An 18,963-nucleotide genomic window follows, 5' to 3' on the forward strand; every position below is an offset into this window, starting at 1 on the left:
TTATATTCAGCTGAATTGCCAGTGTGCTGAGAAACTCCTTGGCAGAGCTTTGCTGTAAACAGCAGGCTGTAGCAGGGGAGACAGTGCCAGGGCACACAGCTTGTGGAGGGAAGCAGCTCCTGGCTTCAACCAGCTGCAAACGTGTCCCAGCAGCTTCCAGCTGAACAAAACACAGAGAGGACTTTGGGAATCACAACAAACACAGATAGCTAATAAAGTTTGAGGTTGTTCTGTTTCTTTGTGTTTGTTTTCTTAATCTACTTGCTAATTTCTTAATTTGTTTTACTTTTCTTCTGGTCATCTGGCAAATGTCACCTGGTTTGGAAAACTCTTTCGCATGAGCTGGCACTAGTCAGTGGCCCAACTTCAGGGCTGAACAATATGACGAACTTCCACTAAATTTCACCTATAATATTAAGACACACACTTAAATTAGAGTTTGTTCTGCTGCCTTCTGGAAGAAACTAGTGGAAGGAGAAGCTGTGAAAGCAGAGGAAGAGTTACCTTCTAAGCAAGTAAAACTAGGCGAGAAGCCAGCCTAACACTGGCTAAATAAAAGAAGAAATTAAAAAAAAAAAAAAAAAAAAGGAGAGAGAAGAGGTGTAAAGTGAAAAACTATAACAAAAAGCAAGAAAATCAGTCAGCAATACCATGAAATTGCTGACCAAGAAGCAGACTACAATAAAAAATTAAGGCAGCTTCCAAGAATCATGGAAGTAAGATAACAAGCTCAACACTGAGGAAAAAGATTATCTGATATCTGAGGACAGATGTAACTTCTTTTTGGGTTATTAGAAACTTGGAAAAGTAAGGAAAAGTACTTGGAAAAGTAAAGGTCAACTTGGTCAACTTAGATTTCAACCAAAAGCTCAAATTGTATTCTTGTGTCCAAAGCAGAGTGAAAATAATCCTATAATAACAGAAACAAAGCAGGGAGGTGGGGGCGGGGAGGGGGGGGGGTGAAATAAAAAGTAGGGAGAGGCTGAGGAGTGCTTTGGTTTACTGAAGGTGGATCTCCAGAGCAGACCAGCAGTAGCCCAGGTCAGTGCTGTACAGGCTGAGACATCCATTTCTCATATCGCATCTGCTCTCCACGTAGGTGGGAGTCAGAGAGAACCTGCCTGAGGGCAGGAAGAGGATCTCGCATCTTCTAGCTTAAGGGTATCAACCCAGTGGGATACTTACAGTAAAAAATACTGGAAACTTCCTCACATGCAGAGGAAATATGCAGAAAGACATTTGGGAAAGAGGGAGAAGATTCTCAGAGAAGGCTGCCAGAAAGCAATTACTTGGTTAAGTGCACAAGCTCTGTCTGGGACAGGGATATCACTGAGTGTATTTAGCAAAATAAATTATTTCAAGGAAATACAAGTAGGAACACATTGCTCCTATTTAAAGGGTGGTAAAAAAGGAAGAAGCACTGGCCTCTGTCATCAATCAGAAAAAAAAGTGACTTAGATGGAAGAGGCAAGTGAATTACTGAAGGAAGGTATGCCTACTACTGAAGGTAGGTAGGAAAGGACATGCCTAAAGTGTGATAGTATCCCATTTCCACCTTGCCCACCTAGAGATTTCTTGCACTGTGCTGTACTTGTCCTGCTTGATCTGTATGGTCAATATGCAGAGGCCCTCTTGATTTCTTTAAGAAGTCCTACTTCAAACACTGGATCTGAAGATGCTTATGAAGTCTGCATTCACTTAATTGGAATTTCAATACACTTATAAGATGTGAACTAATTCAGCCAGGACCATGCAGATTTGACCCAGTCCTCATAGGTGAAGTTTTCAAGTATGGCAGCAAGAAGGAAAACCACAAAGAATGTACAGAGCTGTGTCAGGAAGCTTTAAAATGTGAATACAAAGACGGGAGAGTAGGCTAAATCTGCTGATTCAACATTCCCTGTATAGACATCTGCTTTGGCATTGTGCCATTGTGCTCTCTTTGTAGTCAGTGGAGAGCAACAGATGTTCCTGGGAATGACTAATCCCATTCGAATATTGATATTTGTACTAGATCAAAGAATCTGCACCTTGAATTTGCCTCTTTCTCTCCATTGACTGTAATGAGGAGGCAGAGTGATGAGCTCAGCTGTCAATGCTTCCAGCATAGTTGTATAAAATCAAATCAAAAGAAGAAGCAGGCTTTGGACCAGATGACCTCCAGAGGTCTTTTCCAGCCTCAACCACCCTGTGATTCTGTGAAGCCCAGGCGAAGTGCCAACATGTAAAACTGGAGCAGCCAAAGGCAGCTGCCTCTCAAGGCATGTACCCAAACTAGCTGCAAGTCCAGTCTTCTGCAGCATTTGAAATAACAGGATGGTCATGAAGGGTCAGTGATATTGTTACTCCATTTACTCATCTGAGTAAAAAAATGCAAGCTTTGGCAAGAAAGTACATACAGTAGCTCATTAAGAGATTGTCAGGAAAGCAAAGGAAAAGTTACTGAAGGGTCAGTGCTATTACAGACAACCCTAATTTTGTTGCAATATTGAACTGTATGCCATCGGTCATTGTCAACAACAGACAAACATGAAGATGTGGCCCTTGTGAATTGAATAAATAACTTTTTACATGATGAGAAGTAGCTAGTTACTAAATAATCAGCTTTTTTATCCCTGTGTGACCTCACCAACAGATGTTGAACTGATGTCTGAGCTGCTGAGGCATATAAAAGTGCCTTGGGCTGGAGAGAATAAATATGCAGCTGCCATAGGAAAAGGGAAAGATGGAGGCCTGCAACCAAAATGTCATGTTTCTGAGGACACATGATGGCCAAAGAACTAACTTGGAAAAGGTCATTTTATTTGTCTGAAAGTCTTATTCTGACGCTAATTCCTGGAAGTAGATGAATTCAGAGGAGTAAGTGTAGTCATCTCCAAGCTGTTTATGAGTCAGAGATTGAAGTGGGCTGATAGGGTGTGAAGAAGAATGGGGGTGTGAGGAAAAGAAAGTTCTCCTCTGTGACTGCTGTCAGATGCAGTATCTAACTGCCCATAGGCTGATTGCATCGCAGAGGTAATGTGATACCCCTGTAATCATCATAGGATTAATTGTTTCAGTATTCCTTAGTTTTGTGCTTTGATGCAGTTGGCTTGGCCTTCCAGAAGCACCTTGAGCTACGATGGCCATAATTCCCACCCCCCAAAAAATCCACCCTAAAATGTTCTCTGTACTTGTCATGAACTTAAATAAAAAGATAATCAGAAGCAACCTTTCTCATGTGTCCAAAACACTGCTAAGTACAAGCAGGTAACTTGGACAGATGGACATCCATGGCAGCTGTCTTGAACTAACAGCTGCTCAGAAGAGGAAAGAGTTTATATTGCTTTATCTGTCCTTTTTCTTTTCAGCACTTTCAGCCTTGAGGATTTTATCAATAAACCCAAGGAAAATATTTAGGAGCACAGTGACAACAAATAAATATTTGCCTGATTCCCCCATCCCTCCAAACCCACCTACCATACTCAAGAGCTATAGCCCTTTCTGGACTGCAATGTGAGGAATGCATTCATCTCCACAATGCAGTTTTCCCTCTGGTGGTTAGCATTCCTTTCTAATTCATATCCCAAAAATGTACATTTACTATGTGAATAAATTCTGCTAAACAAGCCAGGAACATGAGTAAGAGGAACCTGAGAAGAGAAGGAGGAAAAACAAAAAGTCAAAATTCATGGTGACTGATGGAAGTACTCCTTGTCTTACTCCAAAACAGACAGAGAAAGATGAATGCATTAGGTTGGTATTGGCAATTCAACCTCTTTATTGCATTCCTGATATATTCAGTTCATGAGTGACCTGATTCTCTGCTTTGCTATCCAGTTTTAAATAGGTAATAATGGAAGGTAGTACCCATGTTCTTCACTGTGCTAAATGAAGGAAGCCAACTTACGTGGCAAGGGAGCAGATGATGTAACAGATTTATTTACTCAAATATTTTAGGTTACTCCTGTTTAATGTCTTAGTTCCTGTGGCAGGATGCAAACCCTCCTCTCTCCCCCTCCCTCCTTCGATATGGAAGGAGTAGACACATCTCCCTCTCTCCCTCTGCTGTTTGTTTGGCCCCAGAGCCCCTGTCCAGGGCCATTAGGAGAAGGGAGTGCCGACGCGCCAGTGAGCCACTCGGCACCCGCGGCCAGTGTGGGGGATATTTGGAAGCTTCAGGCGCACCCACTGCCAGTGTGGGGGCGCAGAGAAGCTTCTGGAATGCCCACAGTCAGATCTCATCAGCCAATAGAAAAACGGGACTCTTGTCGAGACTCCGCCCACTGTCGCGGGTCTCTTGGAGCGGGAGCGTAGCCGCTGCCGCTGGGAGCGACGGCGCCTCCCACCTCGGGAGGGAGACTCCGCTTGCCTTGCCGCCGCCTGTGTGAGTAAAATTAACCCTCGCAGGACTGCGAGTGCATCTACTTTCCGTGCACATTTCCACGTGTATTGATACCTTCCGTGCACATTTGCATGTGTATTTTCCGTACTCAATACGAGTGCATGTATCCCTTTAAAAATAATCCCACACCGTGTTCAGGCAAGTGTGTACTCTTCCCGGACTCAGGGGCGGCTCCGGCAGTGTTTTGGGTGAAGCCACGTGCATGCACACTGTGAACCTCCTGTTGTATTAGTTGCTGCGCCTTAATAATTTACTAAATTGATATCCGGACCTGTATTCAAGTCACTTTGACCCTCTTGTCCCTTAAACTAACCTCGGTGCCCCCGTGACAGTTTCTCACAAAAGTATTTCCTCACTGCCCCCAAGGAGCACAGAGGCTTTGCCGCTGGTCAGCACTTCCAAGTCCCAGCTGTGAGATGAGCTAAGGAACAGCAGCACATACCACAGCATGACCAATGTGAACCAGGAGTAAATCTCAGAAACATGCACTCCTGTGCATAGCATCAGCAAAGACACTGATCACTTTAAAATGCTCTGTCCCATATGCTGAAATGCCTCCAGAATATCTGACCCTACCCTGACCATGAAGAGCATCTCCAGGCCTTGCCAGTGAAACTTCTGGTGTTTGGTCCACTTGAATCCAAAATCACACACACACAAAAAAAAAAAAAAAAAATCCAAGAAAGGGTTTGCTGGTGAAAGCTTTGCAGGAGGAGCTCACGGCCTTCCAGAAACTATAAAAGCAAAAATTTTCCAATTAATAAAAGCCTCTTTTCAGCACACTTTAATAGTCGCTATTATTTTACTGGTTTTCCATCATGTCGCACAGCATATTTCCAGGTTTGGTTGCATTTCTCCCTCTGGGATGTGCTGTGATGCTGTCAGCAGTTACGGGTGCCTGACCACATTCACACATTCTCAGCATCCTGGCACTTTTCAGCCTCTCAAACTGGGGCCTGTCCCCTTCTCCTCAGGAATCGTTGCAGACTCTTCCTCTGGGCCAGAGCAGGACCACTGGCTTCCATCTTCTTGGCTGAGCTCAGATTTACCATTCCATCCCTTCACCTCCAAACATGACTTCCTCTTTTTATTTTTATTCTCTGCTTTCTGTGCTGGCTGAAGTTGCTCTAAGCTACTGACTCCCATCACTTATTTTTTTAAACAAAACAAAACAAACAAAAGATGGTAAGTACTTTAAATGGAGTGCCCCTGAATTTGACCCTCATATGAACTGAAAGGACAACCCTGTGACCCATTTTAAACACACCATCACTGATTCATGGTAGAAATTTCATTATGGACATTCATTTTTTGAAGAACTGCTGAGCAGTGGATAACAGCATATCTTCAAATTAAATCCAGTCCAATAAATAGTGCAAAATTAAATCATTCAAAGTCTGGTCTGCCTTGAGCTATGCTTGAGCCCTGCACATGATTAACAGATTAGAATGCGAAAAAAAGCAGCTTAATCTGTCCGCTGCAGAGATACTTTTATTCCCCTGTGCTGCAGATTGTTTTGTCTCTAGATACTACAAAAGCCAGGCCTTGCCTGTAGGCCTCAGCAGATGGTGTGGCTAGAGGAGCACTGAATTTCCAATTTATCCTGAGCCCTGTATATTTATGTTGTGTCCTTTTAATGATAATACTGTTTTCAATTCTTGCAAAGAATTTGTCCTTATTACATTTATTACAGTAGTATTCCCAGTGAAGATTGACACAGACAAACAAACACTGAGAGGCTCAGACATGGGAAATGACTGGTCCCAGGCCATGGAGTAGTTCAGTATAACAAAAAAAGCGATGGCATCCAGATATCCTGAATCCTACTATAATGCCTTATCTGTAACAACACAGTTTCTGCTGTGTGGCTGTCACCTACCCTCTGACATAGCACTTTATACTAGGTCATTTAAATCCTAAATGTTCCTTACCAGGAACTACAATTAATAAACAAAGCTGGCATTCCCAACCTTTATTTTCTTAGATAGATCCTTTTTTCATTTTTGACAAGGCTGAATAACTGTGGGACTACATCACTACACTTAAAATACAAGTGACTACAGTAGGTATAAGGCTCAATCCAAAATAATATAAACTGAATTTTTCCAGTGTGGCAGGAGCATGTTTCACTTTCAGCAGAAACAGAGGTGAGAGTCTTCAGCATTTTGCATAATGAAGCCATTATATACCTGCAATATTACATGCAGTGTGTATAGCACTGGTGACAAAGAATATCAGTCACACATTGAGACTGTGTTCAGGTGCCTGGAATATCACTGCCTAGTCTTCGGCACCTAAATAATCAGAACTTCACTAGCATCATTTGCATTTCGTAACTGCAATGCACATAAATATAGGAGCATATCAGAATAACATTGAGATACACTGGTATATTAATATATTTTTAAACATGCAAAAAATCTCCTTGCTGTACGAGGTGATGTTCTGCAGTCTATTCTGATACCCACCCTCGCTTATGCCAGTGACTTCCATGTTTTCTGACAAAGTGCTTGAAAGAATCAGAAAGCTGCTGGCACAGGGTTTGGGTTTTTTTTTTCAAACTGACCAGTAGGATTTTAATGTAGTTATTCTTTTAAATGACCAGCATAACACCCTCAGACCCCTGTGTGGACCCATGAGCTACATGGCCAGGTCAGACTTGCCTCACACAGGCTTGTGTGAAAGGAGAAAAGCTGGCCTTGGAATAGGATGATATGCCAAATGGTTTCCTCTTGGTAAGCTTTCATGCAATCTCCATCTATCCAGACTTCAGAAATGAGTCAGGTGATCCATGACCCAGTTTTGAACAGGAAAGTTACCCCACCTGCTGTGGTTCCAAGAGCAAGGTTTTAGGTAATACTAGGGAAAAGCAGTAGTTCTTAGTTGTATTTTTCCAATTAATTGATGTTTGAGCAGCTGGCTTTCTTGTGTTAGAGGGTTTTATCTAACATTAATTTCTGTAGTGACTTCTACTAAAACAATAGTGACGTGTTTTTAAGACCATTCGTTGTGATAAGGCTGTGTTGAGAATTTAAAAACCTGCTTGTACATGTCATACTATTTTTCTGGAGAAAGACATCAGGAAAATCAGTCTGTAAGGTGGAGAACAGTGAGCACTTTTTAAGTTGCTTGCTTAAAAATAACTGCATTTTTAGTGACCTACTTCAAATTCAAGTGGCTGTCTCATACCTGATTGATCTATAAATCTTGGAGTCTGTCAAATTCCTAAAAAAAAATAGTCTGAGATGTTGGATATTTGAGGAAAGACTGACTTTCCAGACTCTCCAAACCAGATAACCACGGGAAAATAAAACATACCAGTGTCCACAGCTAAGCCTCCCAGACGCTCTCCAGTTCCCCTCAAATCAGCGAGAAGCACAGTGCCACGAAACAGCACTTCATTCCATCCCATGCTGGACGGGGCTCTGAGCAACCTGATCTAGTTGAAGATGTCCCTGCTCATGGCAGGGCGTTGGACTGGATGACCTTTAAAGGTCCCTTCTAACACAAACCCTTCTATGATTCTATGAAAACGGTATTTTATCTGATGAGCTCCTCACTTGCAGTGCCAGACTCTGCCCTTCCAGAGGGCCAAGGGCTGGGGAAACAGAGTAGGTGATCCCCAACTTTCCCCCAACCTTTCATTTTCTCTCTTTTATTATTGTTGTTGAAAGGGCATCCATCTCCATGTTCTTTCTATTCTTTGGGGTTTTTTTTAATGTTGTGACCAGGGAAGCAGCAGCTTTGCACATACCACATGTGATGGGCACATATCTATACACAGCCTAGTCAACATAGGCAGCCAGAGAGACATGGTCAAAGACACCACCAGTAAGTCCATGAAGTGTCAGCACCTTTCAAATGTCTCAAATTTGCTGTGAATATGCAGATCAGCTGGGCTCCTGCAATTGCTCTGCATATATCCAGCAAGCCTTAGTCCAGCTAACCATTCTAAGCTTGTCCAGGGTGCCTGGAGAGGCAATGGTGTGAGCCCCCAGAAGATCAAATAGTGCTGAAGCTCAGAGCACGTCGGCAGTGCTCCAGCCAGGGCTGCAGGGAGGTCCCAAGCCACATAAAGTGATTTTTAGTTGAAGGCTGCAGGGCTGGGGGAGGAGAAAAAAAGCTGTCAGTGAGATGAGCGTGTAGGTGAGAAAAATTTCCCCAGGTTTAACACGATGTGAATTATTTTCATAAAGAGAGTCTCTGAACTATTCTATGCACCTAAAGTAGCCTTGAGATTTCAGTCTGTCATGTGCTCTTGTTTAATTAAGGGTTGTTAAGAGTCCTACTGAAGCTATTTCGCTAATGTTTGTATTATAAAGGCACTGCGACAGTAGTGTGAGAATAACAGGAATAATCCTGTCATCATAATGAAAACTAAAGGGAGCTCTGAGTTTCTAGTTCTGACTTTGTCATACAAAAAAAAAAAAAGTTCTGCTTTTCTGTTCAGCTACATTTTATATTGATTCAGTTAAATTCTCCAGTCCTAATTTAGACTTCTTGGTCAAACTCAAAGTCATTTTTTAGAGCTTCTATAAGGAAAGGTAATCTTGGTATTAACACTGTGATTTTGATATTGAATTTACTTATGGAGCATTGCATATTAAAAAAAAAAAAAAAAACCACAAGAACCTGACTTTAATTTCATTTATGCTTTAATTGGTTTTGTTATAACTTAGTAATATGTACTATAGCTTTGGTGCCATCTTTTACTAATTTTATTGGTTTTCAACCTCTAAATACAGTTGTCTATGTCAGAAATACATAATAAATCACATTTCTGTCAATAGGTAACACAGGTAACATGAGTACACCACTCTATCAAACTAAAGCTGTAGCTGTTCCATGTTGATAAGCTTATGATTCTTGCAGCTGCATCCAAAGAGTCACCTTCCGAGGATGCTGCTTCTGGACCAGTGCAGGCTGACACAGAAGGGGACAACGTAAAGAGTTAATACAAGAGTTAATATAAACAGGAGAACTGCATGGTGCAGACAGGAAATACCCTTTCTGGTTTCGTTATAAGTAATTTGTTTTTGTCTGTTATTAAAGCTATGCTATTCAAAGAGAGTCTGAGAAAGTGATTTCTTTTTCATTCCTGAACTGCAAAATTACACACCTTAAAATGATAATAGAAAGACAGCAGTCCAGTTTGCTTGGCAAATTAATTGGCATTGAAATATTAGCCACGTGCTGTTTCATTTGGTCTGGGTTTTTCCCAAACTGAAATAGATAAACCTATTTTGAATTTTAAAATCCTTTCGCACTTTTCATTCCCTGTAAATACTGTGTAAAATGTTTCGGATTACAGTGGAAACCAGTGTATTTTTTTCAGCTGAGAAGCTGTCTCCTTGTCTACTGATTGCTGATGAGGGTACTGATGGCTGACAAACATCCATAATTTGAAAACTTGAGACTGTAATCTGTTAAACCTATCTAATCGGTTTTTATTTTCTTGACTGTCTTCTCATTCAATGGCAGCAGAAATTGAGACAGCATTCCGCAAAGCCACACAGGTGTCAACGTCAGTTTTACTTTCATCATGAGTCAGTTGGAGGCATTGCTAATTGAATCAGAAAATGTGTTAAATGCTTTCTATTTGAGTGCATTACTGAGAAGGAATTATGGTCGAGGCAGTAGAACTCCATCCTGTAACTTGTGAAGCTGGAACTCAGATCACAGGGAGCTCTTGTTCAGGCCACGTAGGGAAGAAAAACAATTTCCCTAACACAAACACAGATAATTTTAATTACTTCAGTTGTTTTTACAGGAGCACGTTAAAGAGTAACTCAATTATTTTAGGACTCCCACAGGATAAAGCTAAATTAACCAAGTAAATAGACGCAGGGCATCATAGATGCAAGGCAAAACATTTAAGCCAACTGATTTCTCTGCAGAAATACTGTCAGGCTTTCCAGAGGAAGGAGGATGGCACTGAGCAATCCTTAGGCATCATCTGGACACTTGGAAGTCAGTAGAGCCAAACTACTGTGAAAAGTGGTGATTTACATTTCCCTACAAAACCTTTTTGTTGATACTGTACGGTTTGGTACATCAAAGCCCAAGGTACTCTTGGGTTGAGAGAGTTCATGCTGTAAATTAGAAAAAAAAAAAAAAATTATAAGAAAAGCAACAAACAAAATGGATCAAGAATGAAGGAACTGAGACTAAAGAGTTTCCCAAAGTACTGGGCATGGCTGGACTGACTGATAACCTTGATGACTGCCAGTAAGTCAGGATTCCAGGACCCAGGACAGCTGGAAGAGGGCCATGTACCCCTGGCCTGGTATGTGTGTACAGGCAGTATCCCTCAGGAGATGACCCAAACCAGACCCTAAAAGGAGGTCTTTAGTGTCATCAGATGAAAGTCTGCTACACCTGAGACACTTGAAAGATGATAAGAAACACCTTTATTTTAAGTCACACCATAGACTGTGAGCTGGGGTGAAAAACCATTTGGAAGTCTCTCCACCAAAACTAGGTAGATAAAACCTCAAAACAACTGAATTGTAAAGGGTCTGTTTAGCTACCTGGTTCTGCTTGGTTCGGAAGCAGGCCTGAGTCTTCATGGCAGAGAAGTTACTTGAATCAGTCTCAGTTACCAAGAGGACATGCCACTCCCTTGGCAAAACAGCTGTGGGTGCCTCAAGGAGTCTCAGAGAAGATGCACCTTGCCATGTTTGTGTTAGGCTTATTCTGGGGATATGAGGGTATGTACTAAGCCTTACAAGGCAATAACCCAATAGTACGTTTCCATTCTTTTAGTAATTGTTAGTGAATACAGGTGGGAGAGCCTGGTCCTTACAGCAGCAAGTCAGCTCAGATGTAGGTGGGTGTCCGGCACATCCCTCAAAGTGACTCCTGGCAGAAATGGAGGGCAAGAGTGCAGAAAATTGTCGATCACCAAATGCCAGGCCCCTGAGGGCACCCACAGACATCACTGTCCCTGTCCAGCCCACCTCGGGCCCCCCAACCCTGCCCACAGCTCAGGACCCCATTTCAGCCCAGCTTGGGGCCACCAGAAATGTCGAGATCAGTTATCTTGCTTGAGAACTTACCTTCATGAGAACTCTGACGGAAGCAGCTGTGGCAACAATTTCAAATACTTAAAATATTAGAAAATGCAGTAAAATTTTCTGCCTGTTTTACCAGCAGTTGTACAGTGTTTTCAGGACCTGTTTCCCCACAGCAAGTTGAAGGGGAAAATACACAAAAAAAGATCCCCAAACAGTAAAACCACAAAGGATAGTAATTTGTCAAAACAAGATGTAAAATAGGGACTTCCTTCCATTTCACCCCAGTATCTAAACAAATGCGAACAGCTCTCTGTAGCTCCTGTCTGGGCAGTCACTTCAGCATCAGGTGGGTCAATGCTCTTCCCTGGAGGTTGCATGACCAAACCATCCAGCAAGAGGATAAACAAAAAAGCCCATGGGCAAGAGGAGTGAGGACAGTGAAGGAAGGACAAATAAATAAATAAATAAATAAATAAATAAGATTTATATCAAGGAGACTACAATAAAGTTTCCTGTAAGCAGAGCAGAGGCATAGAGAATTCGAATCCATGTCGATGAACTTCATGGCCATCAAGCTGGAGCAGCCTGATTTGACCCATTCAGTCCTATCACCAGCCCACATTATCTTCTCCATAAAATCAAGTCTGGCAGCTAATAAATGATGCAGAAACCCTGCCTCGACTTAGGACAGTTCTAGGAGGTGCAGAGATCAGGTTTTCCCACAACATTTCTATAGTCAGCCCGAAGGCGATAGGCAGAATGAGCAGGAATTTCTTGTGGGAAGAGAATGTGAGGAGCATTGCAGAAACTGTGCTGAGATCAGCTTGAAGCTTTCAGACTGCACTTAAATACTTTCTGTTTGAGCTGCATGGTTCAAATTAATTTACACAGCAGCTCTGCAAGTGCATGTAACTTTTTTGTTGTTCAGCTAGAACATTAGCTATCTCTCATTTGTTAATCAGCAGCTATATCCTGTACTGACCTTTTACTGTGTGGTTTTCTTCTGTTCGCCTACTTGCATAAGCAGTTGCATTTGCAGGTCTTGTCTTCATTTTTCTAATAGGTACTCTAAGAGTGAAGCTACTGTGAGAGCAGAAGAGCAGAAATTTCTGTGCTAAAGCTTTAGTAAATTTTATGAGACAATTTTCACAGTTGTTATATAGAACCAAAAATTGTGTGTCTGCACAACTAAAGCAGCAAAGAGCCTGACAATTAACATTTGCATACCAAGAACTGCCCAGAGTAATTTTAAACAGCCCCCACCTTCACAGAAAACTTGTGTAAGCATTTTGTCCTAATCCCTTTTTTTCTGCCAGGGCGCTGATACTTTATGCACCCTTTACTTCTTACTCCCATCTAAGCTCAGTCCTGACACTGAGAAATGCAGGTAGCAGATATCTGTCCTGCAGGACAGCAGTACCCTGTCCTTGTTCCGCAGCTTTGAGAAGCAAGTCTCTCTTCCATCTGACAACCACAAACTTTAGATAGACTGAGGAGTAGTAAAACACCTGTGACAGCTGATGTGCACATCAATACAGTTTTCTGTGTTTGTTACAGGGATTCTCAGACATACATGAGTCTGCGCACATGGGGGGTTCCTACCAGGAGATCTTCTCTTGTCCTCACAGACAAATAACACAGCTTATTGCTTTCCGTTTTTAGTATAATAAACTTTATGCAGTCAAAGTTTATTATAAACCATAACCATGAGATTTCCTTTTAAAACTATTGACATCTAGCAGCTTACGATCAGCTTGGTGGGGCTCAGCTTCGGCTGGACACGCCTGTGGTCATGAAGACCTCTCTCTGTTTAGGAGCCACAGAATGAAACAGCAGCACTGGAACCGTAAGCAGGGCTGTCCTGCAGAGCCTGAGGACGTGGGGTCAGCCAGTGTGCAAGTTCTTTGTTGATGAAGGTTACAGTCAAACCAAAATGGTCTTCATAGCATTTTAAGAATACAGATGCGTCACTAAATAACTGGTGTGTTGCATCCGCAAAGTTATGCTGTGATCCCTTTGGCCAAGTTTTGTAAAGCTTGTCGTGAAGGGCCAAAGCAAGAGATAAACACCAGTTTTTAAATCTGTTGCATTCATTTGACAGCTGGAAAAAAGAAATTATGGCCTGTTAACTGCCACTCAAGCTGGGAAACTCCAATTAACAGCATAACAAACCCAAGAAAGACTTCCTCATTAATAAGCAGTAATGACAGCCAGGGAGCTAAACAGGTTCCCAGAGGCTCCAGGAACACAGGAGTTTCCCAGAATCACTAAGTTTCCTCTTAAAAGGTGGTCATCTGGCACAAGTATATACAAGAATAATTTTCAAGTGAATTCTACATTCTAGGATTCGTCTTTCTCACCTACAGGCACAGTAATGTCTCCTGGAAATAATTTATATCAGAAATTCTGAGTTTACAAAATGGTCTTTAGAAAAAGTGATGGGACAAATTTATCAAGTAGGTGCAGTGATTAAGCCCTCAGCATTTGCATTTGTACATGCCAGTACAGATTTGTGCATAAGACTGAAATGAATAAAAAGGCAGGTAGATTCTCAGTCCAAAAATTATATTCTGTGCATGAAACTGTTCCTTATGAAGGCACAGGAGACCTCTAAGTATTTCGTTACAATGGCTGTCAGAGGGGTTTTTTTGAGAAAAAAAGAATCCCCGGTTAAAAATAGGTCTCAAATTTTCTAGTTCATTTATTCGCTTGACTGAACTGTAAAAGATTTAGTTCCCTAATTATACCAACACAATGGCTTAACTTGTTGAGTTGCAAAAGCTTGCTGTTATTCTTAATCAGCATCTCTAATTCAGCAATAGTGCGCCTATGACAATGAGAGAAAACAAAAAGATTCATGGTTTCTGCTATTACAAATAATAATTTCCCATATATTTTAGTGTTGAGGCACTTCTTGTATTTGAAGCTGTGAGACCACGAACATGTTACCATCAGAACAATTTTTCTTCAGCAGCTACTGTAAATTGCCAGGCAGTGGGAGGCTTGACAGAGATGCTGACTATTCATGTAGCCTGAGCCCATTTCTAAGTTGTGAGGTGACTGTCTCACTGGTAATGGGAGAACAGAGCACACTTCTCAGGGGAAAGGCTTCAAGACCCCCAGTTAGAGTTATCATGGGCATAACTTAGAAATACTCAAGTAACACTAGCATTGGGTTGGATTGTAGAATAGATGTTTTCTTCTTTCATTGTTACTGATTTATCTGAATTCCCACTGTTATAAAAAACAATAGATTTTTCCTTCTGAACTTCCTTTTGAACCTGAATGAATTCATACACTTGCTTTGCTCTGCTTTCCACATCCTGCATTTTCTTGTTGCATTTTGTAGTAGCATTATCTATCACCTTCAATGAGGGCATTATCTTCTTTTCTTAGAGGAAGTTAGAGGCGCTCTCAAGATCACCAATAACATAAAAGGGAGCATCACAAGATCGCTGATGACACAAAAGGGACCATGGTTTAAATTTATAAAAAACCTTGCTGTTAATTTTTTGTCATTTCAATACCCAGATATCACATTATTGGAAAAGCCACATCTTGGGAAAATGCAAAAGCTGGCTAAGACTCCAACACTTACAGTGTAGTGTATTTGTATTAGTAATAGGTTCATCTTTAAAAATCAGAAGCTGAAATGAAATGTATCTGCTTCTCTTGGCTGCAGAAGAGCTCCCCTAGCTAGGCACCCATCAGGTGACACTGGACTGTGCTACTAAGAACCCCTGAGCTCCAAAGCAGGCTGTGGTGCTGGATTTGGCTTCATCTGAACACCCTGCCAGCTCACGCTCTGTGCCTGGCTCTTACATGAGGCAGCAGAGAGCAGCACCACACTTACCTTTACAACTTTACCAGTTCTCAGTCAAGAGTAACTGGAGAAAACTGGAGAGAGGAACACGCCTCCTCCCTTCCAACTCCATGTGGTCCCCGATTTCAACCACCAGCTCCCCTCAGTCCGGAAGGGCACTGAGGGGTCTTGTCCCTTCCTGCTGCCCCCACTTTTTTGAAGAGAGCCATGGGGTGGTGTGATTTGCATGGTGACGTCTTGATTATATTAACTAAATGCTGAAGCTGTACACCTGCCTTCTCTCAAATCAGCACACCAACTCGGAGGTCTGGACTTGTTCCAGTTTTAAATAGCAGAAGGAATACACAGACCAAGACAGTTGTGAGCACCAGTTTTCCTGCCTCGTTTCCTGAAGAGTGACCTCAGAAGTGTGTGCAGAGAGGTGAATTGCCACCTTCTGCACGTGGCTTTGCATCTGAAGCCCCCTCCACCCAGCTTCTCATCAGCCCCTGGGTTAGAAGTCTCCTCTCCTTTTGTCTGGCTTTCCTCTTCACATCCTTGTGGGGGACTACGGTGGGTCCATGGATTCCCTGACGGAGGGCATGGGAACAGAAATTAGCCTTGAAGATATGAAGGCCTACCCATGAGAAAGATGGGAGTAAAGGAGTATCCAGAGATGTTAAGGATGTACCTGTGAGAGAGAAGGGAGTAAAAGAGTAACACTGATGACAGCAAAATTAGCCAATGAGATGTTACTGCTGTAACTTGTAACCAATAGCGAAGAGACACATGAGTTGGTAAAACTGTATAAAAACGCACTTGTGGCAATAAATGGCATCTACTGCTTTCATCCTGGAAGAACTTGGTCTATGTCGTTTGTCCGTCTCAACCACAACACATCCTCTAAATTTCCAGTGAGCCTCTCAAAACTCCTGTGATATTTTTGACCTTTTGCAGGCCCTCAATCTCTGTTCTGCTTTGGGGGAAACTCCACTGCAAAAAATCCCCTCTGCATCAGCCGCCTCGCCTGGATTGTCATCTCCATCCTACTGGTCTCAACATGTCCCTTCTGAAATGTGAGCTACTAAGACTGGTCTCACGTGAAACATGTGGTATTGCACATGTTGAAACATCTGATGACAAAGCAACTTCAAAAGTAAAAATATTGTCCTAATTTGTCAGCTTCTTGAAGCTTTTTAAGCTGCCATTAACCACAGGCTTCCTTGTGGCTGAAGCCTGTAAGTGACAGTATGTGCAAGCAGAGCACTCATTAACAGCCAGGATGTTTGAGGGTGGTGCTCCCTGTGCAAAGCACATTTAATTTTATCAGCTAATCAAGCTATTTTTAATCACAAAGCACTCTTTGAAAATGACAAGAGCATACGAGAGCCCAAAGCTAGCTAGATATAGAGGCAACTATTTCTGTTTTGAAACTGCTGCTGAGAAGATAAAAATTATTCTGAGGCTGAAATGTGGCATTCCAGCATTTACTGCCTCTCTTGTCAGCAGAAGTGCCATGGGAGACGGAAGAGCAAAAATTAAGTTAGAGAGATAATACACAGGAAGCCAATGATATGTTACATTAAAAACAGCCAGTACTTTCAGTAACAAGCTTGGAAACTAGAAAGGAAATACTGCTGTACCAAACTATGCAGAACATGTTATGCCTACATATTTTTTTTCTTGATTTATAAAATAACACAAAGCACAGAATTAGCACCAAGAAAAGGCAGGAGCTAGATGGCGAACAGGCAGGCAGCTTCGCAGATCAATGGAGGAGAACCTGGCTGCCTCTCTCGAGTACTGAATGGTCTCTGAAGGAGATGCAGAAGAACATCCGGATATGTAAATGGTGTCTTTAAGGTTCATTGAAAAGGCCTAAATGGGGTAAAATCATCCCCCTTATCTGTGCTGAAGACAGAACAAATGAATACAGAACTGAAAAGCGAGAAAAGTGAAAGCTGATCTCCTCCCTGTGCTGTTCGGACCAGCAATCCACTCCCCAGTGCTCAAATTGGGTACTTCATGTGACCCCTCAGGAAGGCTGGAGCTCAGTGATTTCAAGCTTAGCTCAGGCACCCGCTCAGTGCCAGAATGAATCCTGGCTCTGCTGGGATCTCCCCAGCCAAAAGAGCCCTAAGCCAAACCAAACAAACTGAACATTTACAGGCTAATCCTCTTTCAGTAGAGGAAGGGATGCAAAGGTGCATAACAAAACATTAACTGTGATTCTTCTTTGGTTTGATAATCTTTTAAGAACTGCCAACATTTTTATCTTAGTAAGGATGTAGCCTGTGGCAAAGTGATTTGCATATTTCACTTTTTCCAGAACAGTTGTCACAAAAGTTTGTAGCTCCATTGTCTGAAAAAAAAATATTAGCGTAACATGTATATAGTTTTATTTCTGTGACTTCTCATTTTTCTGGCAGACCATCTTAATCTGTGAGAAGTTTAATTCCTTTCAAGACAGCTCTACTTTACTTAGGCAGTTTTAAGACCTTGATTTTAGTTTTTAGACAAGTTTGTATCGTATAAACCAATACAAAATTATGTTGAAGGTAACATGAATTACACTGTGGCTCCTTTGTCAGCCACGGTGCTGATGCTACTGCCAACTCTGTATTTTGTCTTACAAAGGGGAAAGACCAGCAGCCCAGAACTATCCTCACCTGCACTCTTCAGGATCCCATCTTGGTAAATCCTCCAAAATTACTTAGAAATAATTACACAGAAGTCCGCTACACTGAAGATGCCTCTTCAAAATGCTAGATATGCACCTTCTTTGGATAGGTGAAGGTTTTTTGGCAAGCCTGTGGCATGGTTTTGGCAGGCGTGTTTTTATTCTGTTGTCCTCCTTCAGTTGCTTGAGGTTCTGGATGAAATCCTGAGCTTTACAGGGTCAAAGCTGAAACTCAGGTGTATCTCGCTGTTGAAAGCCCAAAGCCGTGATGAATATGCACGCTGGGGCACAATTTCCTTTCCTATGCCATTCTACATTCTTCTGCTCCAGAGACTGCCAGTCTTGTTTGGCACCATCTTTTCACTTAGCAGACCATAAATGGCAGGAAGCCCAGTCTTTAACACTCACTTAACAGAGGTCAGGTGAAGTGTCACCAGACAGACTGCTGGCTCACCACCTAGGCGGAACAGACACGTGCTTTTTCTCTTGCATTGTTTTGTGCTCCCTGTATGTTGCCTGATAAATTCGAAGTGAGATTACTGTTTAATAGCCAGACATTCAGACAGAAAAATGCAGAGCGGTTGCAGACTCTGTATCTATATATTAATACTACAGAAAGAGCATTTTTAGAACTTATGTAACTAGTGGGTCATTAATGTGCCCTGTTGTATGCGATATTGTTGACTAAGGTTGTGTCAGGTGCCTTACTACAAGTGGATACGTACTGCACAGACTATTCTGAAGGTCAAAACATCACACACTAAGAGTGAGAATTGTGTTATCCTCACCGAACTTCACTCTGCATGCCACACTTAAATATTGTATTCTACACAGGATGATATCCATTGCCTGGAGGTTATGACAGTCAGCAGCCCCTGCTACACAGTCAGCAGGATGGGGATATCGCTTTCCTGCCAGGTGGATGCCGCAAACAGGAACATGGGATCGTGGTCCATCTCTTTCTGTGAGCATCTTCCAAGGTCAGGCAGAGGCTGGGCTGGAGATTTTGAGGTCATACAATTGAATTTAATCACCTGAAGTCAACCTCTTGTTGACTCACCATCCCACAAGATTAAAGCTC

The sequence above is a fragment of the Streptopelia decaocto genome (assembly GCF_964273445.1).
Source record: "Streptopelia decaocto genome assembly, chromosome: 1".
Classification (NCBI taxonomy): domain Eukaryota; kingdom Metazoa; phylum Chordata; class Aves; order Columbiformes; family Columbidae; genus Streptopelia; species Streptopelia decaocto.